The sequence below is a fragment of the Erithacus rubecula genome (assembly GCF_903797595.1).
Source record: "Erithacus rubecula genome assembly, chromosome: 13".
Lineage (NCBI taxonomy): Eukaryota > Metazoa > Chordata > Aves > Passeriformes > Muscicapidae > Erithacus > Erithacus rubecula.
In genome coordinates, this window is record NC_136665.1 from 17,929,453 (window position 1) to 17,951,226 (window position 21,774).

The 21,774-nt window shown below is 45.2% G+C and overlaps 1 protein-coding gene and 1 long non-coding RNA gene across 2 annotated transcripts in view; one reads left to right on the plus strand and one right to left on the minus strand.

Annotated features, from left to right (window-relative positions):
• LOC306807627 overlaps positions 1-21,774 on the minus strand; it is a 356,348-nt gene that overhangs the window by 32,429 nt on the left and 302,145 nt on the right. The window lies entirely within an intron of this gene.
• Positions 12,204-21,774, plus strand: part of CHL1 (cell adhesion molecule L1 like) — a 120,650-nt gene continuing 111,079 nt past the window's right edge. Inside the window, exon 1 of the mRNA XM_079317334.1 lies at positions 12,204-12,404. The gene's annotated coding sequence lies outside the window, so the exon portion shown is untranslated. The remainder of the gene's footprint in view (positions 12,405-21,774) is intronic.

Consider the following 21,774-nt stretch of genomic DNA (forward strand, 5'->3'; position numbering starts at 1 on the left):
CCTCTCAGTGTGTGAGCTGTGCTGGTTGGGTTCAGAGTTTTCACAGACTCGTACATGAACACCAGCACCAGACCATGCTGGTGCTGCCAGGGCCAAGGAGGAGCCCTGGCACCAGGAGAGGCCACCACCAGCCCTGACTCTCTCCCAGAGTGGCCCAGGGGTGGAATTTCCTCCAATCCAACCCTTTATCTTCTTCCATTCCCATGTCCAGTCTGACTTGGACACACTGGGGCTTTATCTATGAGAACTTGCAGCATCCTGAGCAAGTTAAATTTTCCTGCAGGTGCTACAGAGTGGACAAATACTCCTCTGGAGGCTGCCACTCCAGGCTGGCATTATCCAGGGCTTTGATTGCAGCTTTAGCAGAGAGCTGAGGAGTCCTTGGGAGCAGTGAGCTGCAGACAATCTCTCTCCTGCACAAAGTGTGAGTTTCATTAGGGACACAGCACTGGGGAACTTGCCTTTCCTCTTTTCTCTGTGTGAACTGGCTTGTGATGCTCTCTGCTTAAACCTTGCAATCTGATTTAGAGCCTTTGAGCAGTCTGAGGCAAACTGTGCAGCTGAATAAAGAGGGAGGGAGCAGTGAGTGAACCAAGGGTGCTGGGGGAGAAGCAGAGGAGCTGCTGCATGGATGGACTGCAGAGAAGGTGGGATGGAAAGCCCCTGGAGAGATGAATCATCTCTTTTGCCCTTTCTGCAATCAGACACATTTCCCTGGCCTGCTCACACCAGTCCATGTGTCTGCCAGCTGCCTCTGTAAGCTCTGAAAGAAGCCATTGAGTCTCTGAGAGAGCTGCCTTGGCTCACGGGCTCAGAACATCAGACTGACTCCACACAGGGCTGGAACCCCAAAAATCCAGTCTGGTCTGCCAAGCAAGGAACTGGAGGCAGGGGTTTGGAGGATGCCCAGATGAAATAAAACACTTGGAATTATTATCTCCTGCCTCAGAGCACTGAGAGCTGTTGAATTTCCTCAGGTGTCCTTCTCTAAATCACCACTGTCATCCTGGCATGGGATTGTATCTTTAGGTCTTTGACCCTGCAACTGCAGGAAATGAATGAAATGGAATTTAAGACAATGAAATTAATTGGAGAAACATAAGGAATGTCCTTACAAAATGTGCACCAGGTAAAATTTGGTGCAATGAGCATCCCCTCAGGCAAAACTCAGGCATTATTCAGCAGGGTGATGCTGCTCAGGTGGCTGCAGAAATCCACATCAGCAGCTTTCCTGGGTATGGCCATCCCAGGAACACCTCTGTGACAGTGCTCTCTCCAAAATAACATTCTCATCTTTATTCAGCTTTGAAGCTGCACAGAGGGATTCCCTGTCTACCTGCCCTCCTTGCACATCCAGGATTTAGCTCCCAGCCCTTGGACAGCCTGTTTCCATAACAACAGAGGAGAAAAACCTGACAGATACTCACTAGCTTCATGCAGGGCTGCTTGGGGTGGGCTCCAGAGGGGCATCAGGTGCCCTGAAACCCCCAGGCTGGGAGGAGACCCCAGGGAATTCCCTTCTCCTCCCACCTCCCTCGAGGGAAACAAATTCTGTCTAGGTGGGAGCTGGAATGAGCAGTTCAGCCCTGACCCTCACACAAGGGGCTGATGCCTTTCAGCTCCATCAGTTCATTTTTGTCCATTCTCCTGCTGTGCATCCTCTATCCCCCCTCTTCCCAAGGGTAATTCCAGACTCAATTCCCCTGTGCAGACTCCCCAGGCACCCCCTGCTCCCTGGGAACCCTGAGCTGTGTTTAAGGAGCATCAGGAGATGTCTGAGAGCCCCAAGGACAAACCTCTCTGGCCAGTGAGACCTTCAGAGTGCCATGGGCATCATGGAATCACAGGACAGAACCCCAGCATGGTGAAAAAACAAACAAACAACCTTTTAGTTTCTAAAACACACATTTGTGTTGCCAACATTCTCCATCCCACTGTCATTGTTTGCACCAGCCCCTGCATGATTTCTGTATTTTTGGATCTTATCTCAGGAGTGAGCACACAGCCCACATAACACTGAACTCATGGTCATTACTGCAACAGAAATAATAATAAATTATTCTGCAAGCAAAACAAATCCTGTGCAAATTGGACAGCAAAGATGCCTCTCCAGCAGCTTGTTCACTTGATGAGCAGGGGTGTCATTCTGATCACTGCAGCCCAGTTTCACAGGGGGATCCCTCCCCTGCTCATCAGCATCACTCCTGATTTACCCCAGCACTCAAAGCATGCTCCTCTCTTACCCACCTGTCTTTTTTTATTAATCCCAGCTTGTCTTTGCCCTCTCTGGCATCCATAACTCCAGAGGCACAAGTGAGAGCACTTACTCAGCACAGGTGAACAGGCAGCTGCCAATTCAATCCTGGGATTCACTGCCATTCCCAGCCCAGACAGAGCCCTGCAGTGGGAGAAATCCATTTATCCTCTCCTTGGGTCACCCTCCAAGCCAATAACCTCATCACTGTAAACACCCTTAAGCTTCCTTATCCTATTCATCACGTTTAAGCCACATTTTACTTTCTCTTGCCTTTTGCATGCTGAACTTGCAATTTCTCCATGGCCTTGCACAACTCATCCCACTGACTTTGCAGAGTGAGTGGAAATCTCTGGCTTCCCACTTTTCTACCTAATTACCTCATTTTCTTTGGTGGACCAGAAATAGATTTTCTGGGGGACACATAAGCAAACTTTCCCTGGTTATGAAGCAAACCAAAGCTTGGGTAAAGATAATAATTTATCTTGAAGGATAAATACTTTACATAAAACTGTTGGGGAAATATTGTATTTCACATCTCATGATCAGTTTCTAATGAGCTAATACACAGCATATTTTAAAGAGAAAACATAGTTCTTGTCCATTTTGAGCCACATTTGTCAATTAATATATCATAGATGCCCCAGGGGTTATCTTGGCTTTATTACAGCACTATTTAAACCCAGCCTTGGCTGAATTGTCTGTGACCACATCTAGGCCTGGTTTAAAAAAGGTTTTATCACAGCCCTCAAAACCCTCTCTGGAGATCCACAGCCATAAATCTGCTGCAGCTTGCTCAGTGTTTAAAGTTCAAATAGCATCTTTTAATGAGAAAACATGAGTCAAAACACTGAAGTCTAAGTATTTCTCACTGTTTTTTGGTTATTTTTTCTTTCCCAGTGTATGAATCACTGGCAGCATTCACACCTCCAACCATTGCTTTGAATATTTTAGGGATTTTTGTTTTTTAATTTGAAGACATGATTCAAAAAAAGAAGGAAAAAAAAAGTCTCTCTCAGCTGTTTGTGGTAAACACAATTCCCTATCCCATTTTACATTTCAATGTGGAACATTAAGAGTGTTTCAGGTAAGTCAATACTCTCTTCTCTTTAAATACAAAACCTGTTTGGAAACTGGAGTTTATTTCTAACTCTTTAGAGCTTTTTAAGCAGCACTGTTAATATTTAATTGAAATTTAAATAACATTAAAGAGCAAATCATTCTCTGGTGAATTTCTCGTGCCATCAACACCTTTGCACACATGGTGACACTTTTTTCAGGCCAGGCTAGAACATCATCTAAAGGGTGGCACAATGGGAAAAAAAAAAAAAAATCCATCTGGGGTGGATTTCCATCTCCATTCTGGCACCAGAAGAAGCTGAAACAGCCCCAGATTTTGCCAACTCATGGGTGTTTCTTGCTCTGAGAGCTCGGAGCTGTGCCAGAGAGCAGCACTGACAGGAGAAATTAAATTCCCTCTGCCCATCTGGAAACAGCAATTCAGGCTGTTTCCCATTGACCTCACAAGATTAATTGGCACTTGATAGCCTTTATATTCTAATTTTCCACCTAAGGGCCTTGTTGTGTCTCAGCTGCTGGGCCTGCAGAGGGGCATCTTCAGTGGAATTAAAACTTGTATGAGTGAAACAATTCTGGTTTTGAGGCCTTGTTTTGTCTTTTCATCCCTGATTATTCCAGCTTTGGACACAGGTCAGTTTACAAGGGTTTCCTTCCTCAGTGGTTTGTGTCAAGGGGTTTTGGCTTTACTTTTGCTGCAGCTGCATTATTTAACATCTTTCTTTTCAGTCAGTTCAAGCTCTTGGCAATAAGGGTGGAGAACAAATTGATTTTCAAGAAATATATAAGATTATGACTGACTATTGCAAGAAGACAATGCAGTCCCTTAGTCCCTTACAAATAAGGAGATAATTAACAAGTGGATGCTGCAGTTATTTAGATTGGAATGAGATATAGTCAGGTAGAAAAAATCAGAAAATAGTCAAATGTGAATGATTTTTGTTTTATTTATAATTTGAAAGAAAATAGTAACTTCACCCTTCCTGCTCCCCCCACCAAGAAAATGTGTAAGGCTTTCAATGTATTTTAGATGGCACAGGGAAGGAAACTCATCTTAGCAAAGGCAAGAGAAACATCAACAGTTTGAGTGTTCAGAGCTTTACAGAGGATTGAATGTCTCTGTCTGGAAACAATTCCTTTTGGAAAAGTTCCTCTGGTACAGTGCTGATTGCTGTCATCCTGGGAAAATGATGCCTGGCTCACATTCCTGCCCAGAGGTTGATGTTGGCATGGGGATTTCTTTCTCTGCTGGTTCTCCAGGGGATGTGTGTGACCCCTCAAGTGTGGATTGTCTGCACAGCCCTTGGAAAGGCTTGGTTCTGCCAGCAGGCAGAGAAATTTACAGCCAAATGGAGATTATTGGATCTGCCACTTTTTAATTGTCACCCATTTGTGTTACACATGCTTTTAGCTCCTAAAGCTAAATTTTAAAATGTCCTTTCTGCATTTCACTGCTCCAGCGTGTTCTACAGAGCCCCTGCCAGAGAAACTCCAGTGAGCCCAGGACTGAGAGAGCAGAATCACCAAAGCTGAAATCTGGGAGCTGGGAGATGATAGAGACACTTAGAAAAGGATCCAGGATGAATTTCCAGCTGATGGGAAGGGTCAGATTAACTTCAAGGAGCAGCAAGTCAGCTCAGCTTGGACTTCATGGTAACTCCAGATCATTAAATCAGAGTGTGCCTTAGCAGGGATCTCAACACAGGTGGATTTGACAGGGGATTCTCCCTGTTTTGCCTCTCCTGCCTGCTGGAATGACCCAAACAAGGATGCATTTGTAGGGTGACATCAATCTCCTTTTGCTGCTGATGTCTGAGGGGGCAAATGACCTCCTTGAGGAACTTTCTGAGCCCTCCAGCAGCACGTGGCTGCTGTGACAGGATTTTTCCTGCTCCATCCCAGAGCAGGAATCAGATGTGGAGTTTGCTGCAGCTGCAGCCACTTCAGAGTTAGAGAAGTCTCAAAACCAGTTTCCTTTTGCTGAAATTTGGATTAATGGGTTTCTTTTGAGGTCACCTTTGTGCATCCCTGGCTCATTCCAGGCTTCTCTTGGCCTGGATTTGTGCTGAGTTGGGCTTTTTGCCACTGCTGGGCATCAACTTTTGTGATCATCTGACAGGAACTTCTCATATTCCACATCCCTGAGTCAATATTTTTTGTCCAGCTAAAAAGTATTTTAAAGAAGAATATCTGGTCTCATAATGGCCCATCACAAATGATTTACCACAAGTAAGAAAATTTTGCTTAAGGGTTAATTAAACTCTCTGAAAAAAAGTCACAAAATACAAAAGCAATAGAGGGTTTTTATACCTATTTCATATTCTCTGTTCATTCCCTTATGGGTTTTGTAACCCTCAGATAAGGTTAAAACTGTGGTTTTTAAATTCCTCTCAGATTTATGTCCCACTCAGAGTGCAGAATCTCTGTAGGGATCCAAATCCTTGAATTCCTTGTCCTTACTCCATCCCATTACATTTTTGGATACTCTGGAAAAATCTCCTGCTTGCTTATACAGTCTGTTGAAATTATTACTATGCATTATCATTATTTTCAAATAGAATTCTGAATATAATTTTTGACCCACACTCATCATCTTGCCTTAGTGACAACATTTTCAGTATTTATTCAGTGATTCTTATTGTTAAGAAAATTTCTCTTTTTCCCATAACATGAATTTATAAATAGACATAAAAGGTTGAAGGGTTGCTTTTTTAAATAGTGGTTTCCCAATTATTCTGTTTGATATTCCCATTACTAGTTGGTTTTTTTCCTCATTGAATGTCTTGTCTGAAGGACACTGAAAAGGGATAAATCCTTTATGTCTTCTGTTATGTAAAAATTATCAATATTTCTAAAGATGCTTCATGTTGTTGGTCAAGCTATCACTTCCCTTCTTACATAATAATTTCATATAACTGCTCATAGCCTGACAGTACAAAAAAAAAATTGCTTTAATATTGAATTATTGGTATGCTGTTGTTTCCTGAGCCCTCTAGACTTTTATAACTTTGCCTGCCTGGTGGAATTTAAAAGCAGTCTGAGTTATAATTGGAAAATGTGTATCACAGCTTGTAGGATGTAGAGGCAAATTGTCTGGGCTGAAATTGCTGATGCAGGTGACCTACTGAACACCCTGAGAGCCACCAGTGCCATTAAATTGGTAAAAGAACACAGGCAGCACCAAGGGGTTCAGCAATCACCCATCTATTGTTTTGGGGGGTTTTATGTGGGCTTTAATGCAGGTTATTGTAATAAAACCTGCTCCATAAAAAATGGGAGAATACAATTGACAGCATCAGCCAAGCCCACTGTTTGTCCCTGTCTTAGGAGATCAGAGCCATTCCCTCTTCTCTCATGAAAACCAAATGAAGCCCAAGGCAATCATCCTGTCCACATGTCTGCACAGTTTGGGAGGGGGTGCCTGGTAATTCTGATTTAGCTGTTCAGAACTGTGACTGGTTTCAAGGGTAGCTACAATAATTCTGGAAATGTTTGTTGTTCTTGCAATCCAAATGGCTAAAAATGTCCACAAATAGTCTCTTTACATTCCTTGATTTTATTTTTTGTGTTATACCAGCATAGGGTTTTTGCAGTAGAAATTTTGTGGTGTTTTTTGTGCCAGTTGACCTTGACAGAAAGAAAGAAAAGAAAAAAATAAAAAGACCACAAAGCATTTTATTCAGCAGTTGGTGAGCAATAGGTCACTGGAAAAACACGACAGTGCTCAAGGATTGTCCAGGCACTCTGCATATCCCACCTCCACACTGGGCAGGGATCAGAACAACCCCACTGCTGAGCTTTGGCCAGGGAACAGCAGCTTTTGTGCAGGAATAGGAAATCTTTATTCCTGGGCCCCTTTAATCCCTTCCACAAATGAATGAGACTGATGCCATAGTCCTGAGTGAGTCACGATTCCATTTCTCCAAATATTGCAGCTTCCTCCTCCTGGGCTTTGTGCCAGTTCTCACAGAGACCAAAGATGTGTTTTCACACAGCTGTTTTTGTGAGGTGCACTCTCTTTTCCTTGGAAATGTCCTTGTTCCATGGCAGAGCCCTGGACAGGATCCCTGGAAGTGTCCAGGGCTGGGTTGGAGCTCCCTGGGACAGTGGAAAATGTCCCTGCCCATGGACTGGATGAGCTCTGAGCACCTTCCAACCCAAACCACTCTGGGATTCTGTGGAAAATCAGGAATTCTCTGTTATTTTGGGGGAGCTCAAACCACCCCTCCATAAATTCTGTAACAAAAGTGAGGCCCAATTTTGCCCCAGCTCGTGCCCAGGGAATCCTCAGTTATTTTCTGCTGGATGAAATGTTCTCCAGAGCTCAGTCTGTCTGTCCTGGAGCAGAGTACAAACCTGTGTGGAGCTCTCTGGTCCAGCTGGGAATTAAACCCAAATCCCCATCTCCAGGCTGAGCTCTCATCTCCTGCTGTGCCTGTTTTTCAAGGAAAAGAGACCACGACCTCCTTTTTTGATGGGAACATATGGAAATATGTGGCTGGCCATAGGATACACCAGTCAGCCCACTCTGTGAATTGTTTTCCATCCTGATCTTTGGACCTGAACCTGTGGATGAACCCCCTTGCCTAAATAATCTTTCAGATGCACTTCTACATTCATGCTTTTAAGTGTTGTGGAGTTGTTGGATTTTTTTAAAATTTATTTTCAACTTATATCTTGCTGCTTTCTTTCCAAAGGATTGTAGGAAACTAACTGGACAATAAGACCCAAGTATTTCCCTGAATTTGAGCCCAAATCTCTTTGTGTTTGCACAGCAGACAGGCAGCTTGCTGTATTTTGGTGTCAGATTTGTTATTACAGATTAGATCAATTGTCTGGCTGCAGTAGCAAACCCCCCTTGTAATGCACTTTGTCAGTTGTGAAATCAGGGACTCAGTGGTGGGAAAACCAGAAAATTCTCCATAACTCCTCCAAGCAATCAATTTATGCCCTGAAGCATGAGATTTGATTACCATTGTTATTATCTTAGCTTGCATAGTTACAAATGTTATTAGCAGTCATAAAGTTATCCAGCCTTAAAAAAAAAATCAGATTAGGAAAGGAAAAAATCCCAACATTTCACTCCAAGTTCTTCAAAGCCTGAATTCCTGGGATTGTTTCAAACTGCAAAAAGTAGTAGTTCCTTTAATTCACTTTAATTTTGCTGCCCTTTGATCACGTGGATTTCTCCTGGACTCTCATTAGGAAGGGATAGATGAGGATTTTCTGGCACTTCTGGAGTTTCTCTCTGGTCAAGTCCCACCCAACTTTCAGCATTCCAAAGCAAAGTGTTGATGAGGTGTGTTTATAATCAGATCACTCAGATCTGTCCTTAATAAACCATCAGCATCTGTGTTTTTCTTCTCATCTCTGTTTCTCCTTTTATGATTTAAATCTTTTCCTAAGAACTCCAAGCTCCTAAAGCAGCTCAGTGCTTCTCAAGCTTCATCTCAGCTGGTAAAACTTAAATACTCTAAAAATTCAAAAGTTAAGGAAAATACTGCAAAATGTTGCAGTGGGGCATAATTTCAAATTTTAGATGGCATCATGACTATTATTTTAGCCACTTAAATTTGTCCAGGACCAAAAGCTTCCCAGAAGCTTATCATATTTTATATATTTTTGGTTTTTAGTCCATATAAAATTGTAGTTCTTGATATCCAAACACATTCCCATTCTTGCATATCTACCCATTACAGAAAATTACAGCATCTTCATTAATGAGCTCTGCTGATGGGATATGTGCTGGCAATTACAAGCAAATTAATTTCCTCCACAGAAAATCTGGCCAATCTGTTCTTTTGTCCTGAGTATTTCATGTGTCTTAAATGGCATTTAGAATAGGATTGGGAATCTTCTGATCCTGCCACCAGACTCTGGATCTGAGTTTAGAGTGGTGGGTGGGTCTTGAGGGAGAACATTCAGGGAATCAGGTAACAAGGTGGGATTGGCACAACACACCTGCTGTTCCTTCTCCAGACAATGCCTGAGAAAAATATTCTGAGGGGGTTTTCTCACACTTGATTTCTGACAATATTATGCATTTAATGTGTATTTTAAATATGTGATCAGTACAAGCCCAGAGGTAATTAATTGTTTCCAGAGTTTCCAGCAGTGTTGATCTCATTCTCACATCGAGCAGAGGGTCTGATGAAAAGGCCCCTTGATTTTCAGCAGGAAATCCCAAAATAAAGAGCAGTTTTGTGAGACACAGAGAGGACCACACTGAGCTCCTCTGTCCTTATTTTTGTTTGGTGCAGACTTCAGTGTGATGACATTTGCCCCATTTCATTGCCCAGTGAAATGTGAAGCACGATTGATTATGTCTATTTACACTTTACTTAAAGCAAACCTTAAGTAAGCTCTGTTCTCAAATAGACTTAATGCCATGTTATTATTAACAGGAATACATTTTATTCTGCAAGTGTGGAGCAGTCCTGGGGCAGCTGCTCTACTTGGGCTGTGCCATCAGCTGAAGGAAAACTTTGTGCACCATTCTGTGTGAAAAATTAAAACCATTTAATGCTCTTCATATCATGGCTTCAAATGTGGGAGAAGATTTGGGAAAATCTTTGACAGAGAGGATTTAAAAGCTGGGCCAGGGAAGGTCTAAGGGGTGGCTGCATTTTGCAAGGCCAGGGATGCAGGGATGGGAAGAGGATTTGGCAGCAGCACTGCTCAGGCAGTCTCTGGAGATCATTAAATTGGTGTCTCTCTTCTTTCTGCCAGAACCAGAAATCAACCTGGGAACTCCTGGTGCTGCTGAGACATCCTGGGTGGAACCCAGGGCTGGCTGGGGAGGGTGGGAGTCACTTGCCCTGTTTCTCATTGCCAGGAGGGCAATGCCAGCTCTGCCTGGCTCTCCTTCCTTTCCCACTCTTATCTCTGATCCCAGACAAGCAGCTTCCCACCCTCAGCATTTCCAGTCACTGCCAAGGCTCCAGTGAATCCTCAAACCTCTGGATTGGAGTGAATCTCCCATGGCTGGCTGGTACTGGCCCAAATGGCTTTTCAGTGCATGGGCAGCCCTCAGACATTCCTCTGGAGCTTTCTCCTTGTCCATTTATTTCCCAGTTTCCGCTCGCAGGGCACAGGTCTGTTGCTTAGCTGTTGGTTGCTTTGGAAAGCAATGTGCTGTAAATATAACATTTGACTGTCTTTGGGTGGAACAGAGACTCAATTCAGGATCCAAAGGGAGGATTCCCAGTCCTCTGTACGTGCTCTGGGCTGGGTGTTTGCCACACAGAAATCTGCCCAACTTCAGAGCTTCCTCAGCAGCTTTCCATGCTTTGCTCTATGCATTTATATTGGTGCCAGTTCATTTATGCCTCGTTTAATATAAAAATTCTATCTGTTCATAAATAGATATTCCTGCCTGACTTCACATGACTGCAAACTTACATTGTTTTTAACTCTTTTGCATTTACTCAACAAATATATTAAACTATTCTGCCCTTTTCCTTTCCAGTTTTCAGATATTTTTTTCTTTTACTACCATCTTTAAAATGCCTTTCCTTAAATTTAATTATTTACTTCCCATCCAAAAGGCAAGCTCACCTATTTAAATCTACTGGAGATAAACAGCACATCCACAAATTCCAATTGCCACTGTCCCAAAAATCTTTAACCCAAATGATCACAATCCCCAGGAGTGCCACAGTGATTCAGTAGGGTGAGTTTAGGGTTTAATGTCCGTGAATGCTACTTTATGATTATTGTTCATTGCATTAGGCAAGGCTCAGAGAGAAACCAAGCACCCAAAGGTCAGCAGTGAGACAGAAACGTCTGAGGAGTCTGAGCCCTTCTGAAAATTATTGTGTGACCTTCCCCACTGCTCGGGGTGGAGTGCTTAAGACAATGACTGGCAGATTTGTGATGAGTGTCTTTACCAATCACTTAAAAATTTAGCCCATTCCATGCAGGGCTCAGAGAATGAAGCACCCGGGCAGAGTCTGGGCACTCAAGCACACATGTGAACCTGAGCTGGTTTTGTGGGCATGTACAGCACACGCAGAGAAAATTACTCAGGGTGGCATTTGCCAAAAAAAACCCCAAAAAACCCCCAAACCAACAAAAAAACCCCCAAAAAACCAAAAAACCAAACAAAAAAAACCCCAACCCCCCCCCCCCAAAAAAAAAAAAACCCAAAAACCCCTCAAAAACCAAAACCCCACAACCCCCAAACAAAACAGAAAACAAAAAAATCGAGGAAAAGAGGGTTGATGTTGGTTTGGTGTTGGGGTGATTGGGTATACGCGAGGGTTTTGTAGGGGAGAGGGGGAAGGGCTAAACCCAATTGCAATTTTCTTAATATTCATCCTTTCCCCTTAAAAGCAGCAATTGTAAATTCTACACCCGAGACAGAGGTGAGCCCAGGCGGTGACCGTCCCTTTCCTGGCAGCGCCTCCTCCTCCCCGCCTGGATTTTGGCGGAGCCCCTGCCCGCCGCATCCAGAGCATCCCTGGTCCAGCCGGGGGCAGCGCTCTCACTCCGGCCATTCCTTTCTCCTCCTTCCACCCTGATTCTGGGCTGGCCGGCACTGGGGGCTCCTCTCCGGCACCTGCCCGGCCGCGGGACGCCCCCCCGGGCAGGGGGGCTCCCCTTTCTGCCTCCTCTCCTCCGTTCCTGCATCCCTCCGGCTCCGGCGCATCCCCAGGTACCGCCGGAGCAGCGGGGATGCGGCGGTGCCGCTGGCAGAGCGGATCGGCACCGGGCAGCGGGACCCGGAGCGGGGCCGGGAGCGGGCCGGGGGTGGCCGTGCCCCCGGGGAGGCTCCGGGGAGCCCGGGGCTCGTTGCCATGGCTCCCTGCAAGCTCCGCCGGAGGAGATAGCGATGCCAGTCACGGAGGGACCCTCTCCCTCCTCGTGGGTGTGGAGCGGGGCTGGCTTTGGGGTGGTTGCGTTGGGTTTTTCCGCTCCCCCTCCTTCCCTCCCCTCCTAACCCCCTCCTTTTTTTTTTTTTTTTCTTTTTTTTTTTTTTTTTTTTTTTTTTTTCGGGGTGGAGCGATTATTTCGGAGCGCCGGGACGGGGCTGCGGAGCTGCCGCCGGCACCGGGACCCGGCCGGGCTCAAGGTACGCGGGGGCACCGGGGAGGGGGTCCGGGGGTGCCCCGGCTGCCCTGCCCGGCTCCCACAGCGCTCTGTAATTAATTATTATCGCTCGGATCTGAGAACTGTTTTTGCTGCTGCCGGCACCGCACCTGGTCCCGCAGCGGCGGCGCCGGGCGATGGAAGCGGAGCCGGGCTGAGCCTGGCCCGGGGATGGCTCGGGGGGTCCCGGGGGGTCGCTCCGGACCCTTCCCCTGCCCCGGGGCCGGGCGGGATCCCGCACTCGGCTCCCCGGGCGGAGGAGCCGCTGCCCGCGGAAAGTTTCGGGGAGCGGAGCCCTGCGGAGCCGGGGACAGCGCGGAGGGACGGGGACAAGGACAGGGATAGAGCCATGGAGAGGGGACAGGGGAAAGGGGACAGCGCGGAGGGACGGGGACAAGGACAGGGATAGAGAGCCATGGAGAGGGGACAGGGGAAAGGGGACAGCGCGGAGGGACAGGGGACAGAGCCATGGACAGGTGACAGAGCCAGGGCACAGCGCGGAGGGACAGAGGACAGGGATAGAGCCATGGATAGGGGACAGGGGAAAGGGACAGAGCCATGGACAGGGGATAAGGAGAGGGGACGGGGACAGAGCCATGGGGACAGAGCCGTGGTCGGGACAGAGCCATGGGGACAGAGCCGTGGTCCAGGGGCTCGCTGGGGGCTGGCTGGGCACTCCTGTGCTGTTTCAGGTGGGCTCAAGTTTGCCAGCCCGGATGTCCTGCATCAGCAGCGAGTGCCTGTTTCTGCTTTCCCAATGATTCTGGAGAGGATTTTTGGCTGGTTTTGCTGCAGTACCTAAATAATTACCGAAGTCCCAGGGTTTTTGGTTTTTTTTTTTCTCGTTGGGGAGGCGATGTGCTGGTGTTGCCCTGCAGGAGAGCTGCTGGCATCTCTGAAGCTCGGGCTGTGTGCTATTGATTTGTGTAGCACGATCAGAGCATCGGTGAGCCTGGCAACGCAATCCTGTTGGAAATTCTGTTTTCCTGTAGTCAGACACAGCAAATGTACGTGGGCTTTTCATCTGTGCTTCCATCATTGGTGATGCTCGGCTCATTCTGGGGTAGAAAGGGACTGAGCTGTGTTTTGTTGGATTATGTACAGGTATTCAGCACTACCTGGGAATACTTCTGCTTGAAACGTGGTTTTGGAAAATTTCACCAGAGCGGTGACAGGTGGCATTTCTGTGTCGTTGCCAAGGATTTGTTTGGTGTGACTGGGTTGATATGTGCTGTGTAACTCCCTCAAATCCCATTCCATAGGCAATAAATAATAAATATTATGATTTTAGACTCAGGTCTGAGGAAAGGAGAGGAGGTGAAGAAGCTGTACTTTAAATAAATATGTATTTTTTGGCCATTGGTGACCATGAAGTGTTACCTCGTTGGAGCTGTGCTTGCCATCCTCTGGCCATTGCTTGCCACGTGCCTCTGCTTATCTTCTAATGTGAATATCAGAGTGCACAACTCCTCTGTGTTAACACTTCTCTCTTGCTTAAAAGTAAGAAATTGTCTTTCCAAAAATCTCAAGCCAAATAAACCCCTGTCTCAACGGGTCATTAAAAATTAGGAGGTTCTGGTCCTCATTTAGTCTGAGCATCTGCTGTCATTGAGTCTGGCTTGCAGAGGAATTACAAGTCCAGATCATGTGACATTAAAATAAGATGCACAGGATAGGACACCAAGATATGCAGAAGGTAATTTCTTTAGAAATATTGCCCAGTGTATGTGAAATCATCATTAAATATCTTCAGTAAAAAAACACCTGCCAGCAATCAAGAAGTTGAAATTTTGCCATATGCAGCACACATCTTGGAAACCAATTTGTTTCTAAACTCTTCTGTTTATTATTGATTTTTATCAAAATAGGGACGGGAAGAATCTTGAATATGAGGCTGAAATAAAAAGCCTTTACTTCAGCAGCATACATTTAACTCACTGAGTGTAATTATTGTGGGCTTTTAGTATGAGTTAGTTGAGTAATTAAACTTCATGAATGAAAATAAAACAATCCACTTCTTTACCCCAAGAAATCCAACAGATAAGCCTTCATTTAAATGAAAGATTACATTATTCACAGCTTGGATGTGTACCTCGAGTGGCTTGGACTGGAGCCACCTTGTTTGCCAGTAAAAATTTGCTTTATCACTTCTGTTTGGGAGAAAAAAAAATGGAACAAAAAGGAATCTGTTCTTCACATAAAACGATGTTGGGGACAGTTGCTTCTGTGATAAGAAAGGATCTGCTCCTTTCCCCAGTGGGAGAGGACAGGGACTACTTTAAATACTCCTAATTAGTTCAGTTTATCTTGCACGCACTACAATGCTGTAGTTAGTTAATTATAGCTTTTCCCATTAGCAGTATGTTAAGAATAATGAATTAACATATCACACAGATCAAAAGGACATCTACAAAGTTTATCTTAGAGGAAAGAAAGTGTTACCGTGTGTCAGGAAGTCCCCCTGGCTTTCCCAAGGCACAGATTTTGTTGGAATTCCTGAGCTGGTGCTTCAGAGCCCTGTGAATGACTTGAATTGATCACAAACAAGTGACACTGGAGCTCTTGGTTGCTTAGCAACCCACCAAGATGCCACAATTTCTTTTGGTATATTTGTCCAGTAAAGTAGAAATTCAGTTTTGTTCCAGACCATGGGTTCTTTGCTAGCACAAAGCCCACCCTATAACAACCCTAAATCATGGAGAATGAAAATTGATGTCCCAGCACAGAGTGTGGGAGCAGCATGGGTGTGAAGGCAGAGCAGGAATCTTGTAACCATATTCTGGTGGTGATGTGCTCAGTGTTTTATAACAAATTGCAATTGTCCTTTCTTGGTTGGACTCCTAAAAAATTAAAATCATTAATAGGACAAGTTGTATCAAAGAAATTCATCTGCCAGGTGCTGTTTGAAGGGTTCCCCTTGTGCTGTCATGAGCTGTGAGATCCTGCAAGGTCTGTGGGGTTCCCCCATGCCTGGAATTGTGGTTTGATTGTGATTTATCTGAATTATCATGGATATTCACTTCTTTGCTCATATAGCCAAATCCTCACCTGCTAAAACTGAGCCTAGGAAAGCCTGCTGGGGCTGGGAGAGCTGCAGGGTGGCATGGCATTCATTCTGCTTAAAAGATTTCTTCCCCCTGCATGAGAAAAAGAAATCCAGGTAGTTCCCTTTATAGAACTTGAGTATTGGATGATTTACTGTGTATGGGGCTAGAGGGGGATGTTGTAGCAGAGCCCACAGGAACTGCTAAAACCCCATTGAAGCAAATCCCAGCTCGTTGTCACTGTTCCTAGGCTAAGATTATTACAGTTCATAATCTCTGCACTTGTCATTAATTGCATTAATTGCCTTTCTAGGCTCAGACAGATTTAAGTGAAGAGCTTAGGTGAAAACCTGTGAGCTTGGCTGACTTTTTTTGTGGATTGTTTTTTTTTCCCCCCTGTTGTTTCTGCTTAACAAAGTCAATGCTCAAAACTCAAGGTTGTTGTATTTGTTTATTGGTTTTTTTTTCCTAGCTACTCTCTCCTCTCTGTTTTATTCATTGGTTTCTCTAAGTGCATTTGCATTCCCAGATGCTGATTAGTGATTGCCACTGCACAATAAACAGGTGAAGGTGCTTGTCAATATTTGGTGCCCCATGTTTCTCTTCCCAGCATGTCCAGGCACCCTGCATGAAGCACACAGTGTGGGGTGGCTCTGCTGATGCTATTTGCTGGGGTTTCAACACTCCCTAGCAGATGTTTCCTTCTTCCTTCATTGCACCTGGACACACAAAAATAAAAATGCAGATGGAGAGTTTATCATTAAAAGTAGTGTTTATTGTTACAGATTAACTAGCTTGTGGTTTTCAGTGTGATTTCCAAATGCAGATCCTGTTCCATATACAAAGGAGAAACATTATGTTGCTTTCTTCATTAGGGCTTCTCTTCATATTTTCTTTGGACTCTTGCTAGTCCTCTCTTTTCTCCATGAAGAAAATCACCAACTTCAGGTGTTTTTTTCCTTTGTTTGTTTTTTCTCTCTTGCAACAGCCAGAGTTAAATCAGAGGTGTGGTGAGGGTGTGATTCAGGTTAAGGGAGGGTGAAGAGGATGTTGGGGAGGACAGGGATGAGCCTGCTGGGATCCATCCCCAGCTTTGCTCCAGGTCTCTGGCACAGCAGGATGGAGATGTCTGGGCAGGGCTGTTTGTGTCAGGGTGCAGCTTTTGGGGTATTTTCACCAGCTGGTTCCCAGTCTGGCAGCCCCAGCCCAGCTCCAGACAGGTGAGCTCAGACAGCCAAAAACAGAGCTCCAGTGTCCCTGCTGAACCCTCCCTGTGTCTGCAGGCAGGGAGGTGTGGACAGGTGACACCTGCCAGGATATTTATCCTCAGTGCAGCACCAAGGGTGCATTGCATTGCTCTGGGAGTGCTCTGGGTCCCCAGCCTGGCCTGTGTCACTGTGTCATTGTGTCACTGTCCCCTGCCTGATGCTGCACTCACCTCCTCCTCCTCCTCCTCCTCCTCATGAGACCATCAAGGGCAGCACCTGAGCTGCTCATTTCTGTTTCTGAGAGGACTTTAAAGGGGGGATGAAGCCACCTGAAGGGGCTCTGATGGCTGGGGAGTCTCTGTGGAGAATACAAAGTGTGGCTACAAACAAGCCAAGCACTGAGAGCACGAGGCTGCAGTCCCAAAGAACTCCAAACATTCCAGTGAGCCAAAGCCCTCTGACCTCTCCACACAGCTTAGATGATTTTAGCACTTTCAGAAATCTCATTTCAAACTTCTCCTTTTTTTTGGAGGCTCATGGGATGACTCTGCAAGGTTTAAGTCACTATTCAGAGCAGCACCGTGGCTGCAACAAATGGGAAAGACAAAAATCTACTCAGAGGAGTAGAGAAAAAAAAAATAAATCAGAATTGGGCCCATCCACCTTTCAGTGCATGTCTGCTTTGGTGACTTTTGGAGTGTGACACAAGCAATTCCCTGTCAGCCTTCCCTGCTGGCTGACACAGAAGAGGTGGCTTTGAATGCTGCCTGCTGTGCTTGTGTGGCACTTGAAAGCAGAGAGGGCTGCCTTGAAGGAGTGTATTCCCACAGCTTTAAAGGAGATTTGAAAAATGCAGCTCTCTGTCCTGTCACGTGCTTTTCCAGCATTAAATCTGATGGAAACCTGGGACAATGTCTCAGTGAAATATTCCTGGTGCCAGTGTGCATCCCCAGTGCTGCAAATGAAATTAGCCCTGGTGAAAGATGGCTCTGCTGATATGGAAATTAAAATTATTATTGTGGGGTAGATGTATTTTTTTTTTCTGTTAGAAAACCCAACAATGCTTTCAGCAAAAGGAATAATTAACTCAATGGTTTTTTTTTTTTTTTTTTTTTTTTTTTTAACACATGCTCACAGAATGCACCATTATTTTTGTAATTTACTGAAATGAGAGACTGGTTAATAAGCAGAGATTGTCTGTAGGTCTGGAAGCACCCACATGTTTTTCCCAAGGTTGATTTCATGGTCTGTCCATCAGTAAAATCTTCCTTTTTGGGGCAGTTTGTGTTGGTTGATCCAGGTCTGTAGGGACACTGGCATCCACGCTTGTTGGTCTGATTTTGTTGATTTTACTTCTTCATCAGCAAAATACTTGAAACCACAATCTGTTTGTTAAGTTCAGTGAAATTATTACCTAAAATTTGGGTTATTGCTCAAGTGTTTCACTGAACGGTGCAGTGCTTTATTTTTCATAGGTTATTCTTTCATATCACTCCACCAATGACTTTGTTCCAGTAAAATTTCCCTGAGAGCATAGATTTTAGAGGATTTCTGTTGTAAGTCAGAGAAGATCCTGTTTGTTTTTTGGTTTTTTTTTTTTTAATTATTCAGTTTTACAGCAATAAACAGTGTTCAGTGTTTGCTTTGATTTCTGCCAAGGCATTGGTCAAAACTGCATTAATATTGGTCATTACCATCCACATTCCTTTGAGATAAATATTCCTTTTGTTACATCTGGGCAGACGAAAATGGCACAGAACTGAACTACTGCTATCTGCCAGTACTAGTGGCAGATTTTATTGAACACATTTCTAGGATAAACCATGGTGAACTTCCATGCAAAGCACTGGTGAAGTCATGGCACCTCTGAAATGGATGCTCAAACTCCCAGTGACCTCAGCAGAGTCAGGTTTTTGTCCCAGGAGCGATGAAAATCTAATTTACAGCCTAAGCAGTCTGAGGAGGAGGTGCAAGGGCTCAGTGCTGACTGATACAAATGAGGGTGATTGAGTTACCCTGGCTTGGCCATCTGGGCTTTTGGAGAATCCTGGAGGGCTCTGCAGGCAGCAGAGTTGGGATCTCTGTGACCCAAGGGCCACATCCCTGCCTGGTGTTTAGGCTGGGAGCAGATCACCAGGGAGCAGCAGTGAATATTCCAGTTTTCTCAGGCACACCATACCAAGTGTGAGGAGGAGCAGTGATGAAAGGGCAGTCCCAGCTGTAGAGCTAAGCCATGCCTGCTCCATTCAGCTGCCAGGGTTAGCACTGAAATCCACAGGAATTGCTCAGGGTTTATTACCTGCATGACAAATGCACCTTTTTTTGAGGCTGCACTTAGGCTTTCACCTAAATCTGGGATTTTGATGATCTCTGCTGAGCCTGTGCAATTGCAGCCTCCCTGCTGTGCTCAGCCCAGGGCTCTGCTCACCCTGATTTTTGGCTGATTCCTGTCCAGACAGTGTCTACCTGCTGGGAGAGGCTCAGGCTTGCCTTTTCAGCTTGACATTACATCCCAGGGAATTGCTGGAAATTGAGCTGTTTGGGCTGTTTTACAGCACAAAGCTTTGTTAAAGGTGAAGTGCAGTCGGTGTGGTGCCACCAGAAAGTAATCACTGAGTGGTTTGGGTGGGAAGGGACATTAAAAATCATCTCATCCCTCCCTCTGCAATGAGCAGGGACACCTTCCTCTGTCCCAAGGAGCTCCAAGCCCTGTCCAGCCTGGCCTTGGACATTTCCAGGATCCAGGGGCAGCCCCAGCTCTGCCAGGTCCTCCCCACCCTCACACAATTCCTTCCCAATATCCCATCCAAACCTGCTGCTTCAGTTTGAATCCATCCCCCCCTTGTTAATAGTCCCTCTGTGTCTTTTTTGTAATAGTTATTTGGTGATGCAGCCCCTAAAGAAAAGGGAATTTCTCCCATTTTTTCCCCCATGAGCAGGATGCTGCCTTTTGGAGCCCTGTACCTCATTATCCTGCCAGAGCAGCACATTTTCCCTGTCAGCCATTCCCCCTGTCAGACATCCCTGTGCAGTGAAACCTCACAGAATTCCAGCTGCATAGCAAGAGGAAGAATTCATCTTTGGTGCATTAAATTATGCCTCAGTGTTTATTAAAAAAAAACCAAAAAACAAACCATAAAAACCACAACAGGAAACAAACCTGGAGGGTTATTCACAATTTTATCATGTGTACCCACGAAAAAAAATTGGAATAATCTTTGCATTCAGCAGATAAGCAGTATTCTCCCTACAAACCTATTCCACTGTGATCCTGCAAAATGCATGCTGGGCTTGTGTGTGCTCAAAGCTCCCTGAAATGGGTGGTTGGACCAAATTTTTTATCCCTGGATAGGATATAGTCAGGAATGTTGTGTGTTTTCCCTGCTAATTACATAATGCAATCACTGAAAAGAATAATGCATGCCAAGTTTGGATGCTCAGGCAATGACAATCCATTTAACCATTTATGTATTTTATAATCCCTGAACCCAAATGTCCCCGGAGAGGGAACTCGCCCTTAAAAATTTTTAGGTCTTTAAATTAAGTGAATTTAAATCCCCTCATTTGCATATTTTTCCCTTTCTTTGTTCTGCCTGGATGAGCTATTGCTGCAGTAATTGAACTGTAATTTCAGCCCAGGTAAATGATGTAAGACAGGCGAGGCTGCGGGCGCTGCCTGAGCCTAATCTGGCAATTTGCAGCACACCTTGGAGAGGAGAGGCTGCCCAGTCCACTTAGCATCACCCAGTGTGGGGCTGCCTCTGGAAATTCAATCAGTCCCTGCTGCTAAATGGGCTCCTGCAGCAGGGGCTCAATGGGATGTGCTGGGAGGAGGGAATTCCTGGCAAACAAATTTCTCGCTGAGCTGATGTCACACAGAATTCCAAAGGGGTTTGGGTTGGAAGGGACCTTGAAGATCATCTTGTTGTAGCCAAACCCCAATGTCCAGCCTGGCCTTGGGCACTTCAGGGATCCAGGGGCAGCCACAGCTTCTCTGTGCCCACCCTCACAGGGAACAATTCCTTCCTCATCTCACTTAAATTTCCCTCTTTCCATTTGAACCAATTACTCCTCATCCTATCACTCCAGTTGCTGATGAAATACATAGATGGGTCAAAGCTGAATTCTCCTAAAAATAAAATTTGACAGCTAAAAGAGATCACTGAAGCTTCTGGAAGAGTTTTCATGAGCAGCTGTGGTGATGGCTCTTTGGTGTGTGCTGTTCTCAGCCCATGGATTTGGAATCTCTGTGCCTGTGTGACACCTAAACTGGGATGGGTGGACATGAGTGGTGTGGGAGGGAGGGGTGAGCTGTCAATATCTGTTGGGAAAAGTCTTGGTTGTGAACTTTGGGAAAGATTGGGTGATACACAGGGATGGCAGAGTGGCTTTGGCTCCACTATCCTGTGTATCTCCTGCAGGAAAACAGAAGCTCATGTGCAAGGGGGGAAGCAGAAGAGGTAATAGATGATTGTCTGGAGAGCTTGGCACCAATCCCAGAAAATAATGGAAAAGTTGATAGAGGACAGAATTAAAATAGAGTTAAAGAATAGAGATAATTTAGGCCTCTCTGGAAAGGGAGGAGTTAGAGGTTTGATAAATGAGGATAACTGGGGTTTGTTTTAGAGTTTCCTGGTGTTGGATGTGGTTTGTCATAAAATCTCAGTTAAAACCAAACAGTGTGGAGTTAGCAGCAATCTTGTTTCATAGAATTATGGAATAGTTTGGGTTGGAAGGGACCCTGAATCCCACCCAGTGCCACCCCTGCCATGGCAGGGACACCTTCACTGCCCCAGGCTGCTCCAAGCCACATCCAACCTGCTCCTGGACACTTCAGGGATCCAAGGGCAGCCCAGCAGCCTGAAGGACAAATAGATCTTTTCACACAGGGATTTTATCTGAATCCCTCAGAATGCTGGAAAGCCAGGGTCAGTTTTGGTGTCAACAGCTGAAAGAAAGGGTTTACAAACCTGGAGAGTCAAGGAAATAACCACAATATTGATTTGAAGAGTGGAGGAAATTCCCTGCAGTGAGAGATTTAGAGCTCAATCTGCTTAGCTCATCAAAAAGAGGATTGAGAGGCGACTTGATTACAGGGACA